This window comes from Apis dorsata, unplaced genomic scaffold (genome assembly GCF_000469605.1).
Source record: "Apis dorsata unplaced genomic scaffold, Apis dorsata 1.3 scaffold_92, whole genome shotgun sequence".
NCBI classification, from domain to species: Eukaryota; Metazoa; Arthropoda; class Insecta; order Hymenoptera; family Apidae; genus Apis; species Apis dorsata.
In genome coordinates this window covers 1475031-1476928 of record NW_006263390.1, presented here as the reverse complement: position 1 = coordinate 1476928, position 1898 = coordinate 1475031, and positions in this window count along the sequence as shown.

Here is a 1898-nt window from a genome sequence, read left to right as displayed (position 1 = left end):
CGAGCCCTGGGGACGAGGTTCGTGGTCGCTGTTGTGGAACCCTGCGCGCGAGATTACGATGCGTGGGCTGGAAAGTGGCGCGAAAAGAAAAAGGAAATTTTCTATGGAAACCTATGCGAAATCCGGATCCGATTCGAGTCGAAGGGGAATCGAAGGAACGCTCGCGTGGCGAGACCGATTCGGGAAATCACGAGTTAACGTACGGTGGTCGGAACGGCGATAACTAAAAGTGCAGATTAGCCTCGATAAGGAATCGGCACGCGAGCACGTCGACACCTATATCTGGAGAGTTACTTACTTACGCGATCAAGAGATCGCGTCCGGTTTTCGTTGTTTCGCGTCCCATCGTCGATAAATCTCCATCTAGCTTTATATATATATATATATATATATATAATTGAAACCATCCATTCGGCGAATTTTCTTTATCATCCGTCTCCTCTTCGAATCGATTTCCGTGTCGCGATGTAATTCGTCGATTCGAGGTGAATCGTACTTTCGAGAAGCGAATTTTGTTTATTATCCTGTTTTACCATGAGAGAGAGATGTAATTCGTTGACCGAGATGCGAATACAAACAGAGTCAACGTTTTAGAGGCAAGTTACGAGCGGATTGAAAAAATTTGTTCGCGGGAAACAAAGTGTTTCTAGGAAGAGATACTTTCGAGAAGCGAATTTTCTTCATCATCTGTCTCCTCTTTGAATCGATTTTCGTGTCGCGATGTAATTCGTCGATTCCCCGAATCGTATTTTCGAAAGACGAATTTTTGTTTATTATATCCTATTTTACCATGAGAGAGAAATGTCGATCGAGATGTGAATTGTACAAACAGAATCAACGTTTTAGAGACAGTTAGTTACGGAATTGAAAAAATTTGTTCGCGGGAAACGTTTCTGAAAGAAGAGGTACGTACTTTCGAGAATTTTCTTTATTATTCTGTCTTACCATGAGAGAAATATAATTCGTCGATCGAGATGCGAATTGTACGAACAAAATCAACCTTTTAGAGACAGATTATGGACGGATTGAAATACGTCTCTCTAGGAAGAGATACTTCCCAGAGACGAATTTTCTTTATTATCCTATCTTACCATGAGAGAAATATAATTCGTCGATCGAGATGCGAATTGTACGAACAAAATCAATCTTTTAGAGACAGATTACAGACGGATTGAAAAACGTCTCTCTAGGAAGAGATACTTCCCAGAGACGAATTTTCTTTATTATCCTATCTTACCATGAGAGAAATATAATTCGTCGATCGAGATGCGAATTGTACGAACAAAATCAATCTTTTAGAGACAGATTACAGACGGATTGAAAAACGTCTCTCTAGGAAGAGATACTTCCCAGAGACGAATTTTCTTTATTATCCTATCTTACCATGAGAGAAATATAATTCGTCGATCGAGATGCCAATTGTACGAACGGAATCAACGTTTTAGAGGCAAGTTATGGAATTGAAAAAATTTGTTCGCGGGAAACATCTCTCTAGGAAGAGATACTTTCCAGAGACAAATTTTCTTTATTATCCTATCTTACCATGAGAGAAATATAATTCGTCGATCGAGATGCGAATTGTACGAACGGAATCGACGTTTTAGATTACGGAATTGAAAAAATTTGTTCGCGGGGAACGTCTCTTTAGGAGGAGAGGACGGAATCTGGAGGAAGGAAAAGCGGAGAAAGCGGTGTCGTTGCGGGAGCCGGTCGTCGAGCCGGAACATCCGACAGGAGAATGGAATTCCAGGAGGAGGAGGAGGAAACGCGTTACAACGTGTTTCACACTTCGGGTTACTCGCCCACGCCCTTTCCCCCCCAACAAACAAATATATATAACGCGACATTAGAATAACAAATACCGGTCGAAGCGTCCACGCCTAGAGGAGCGACGGGGC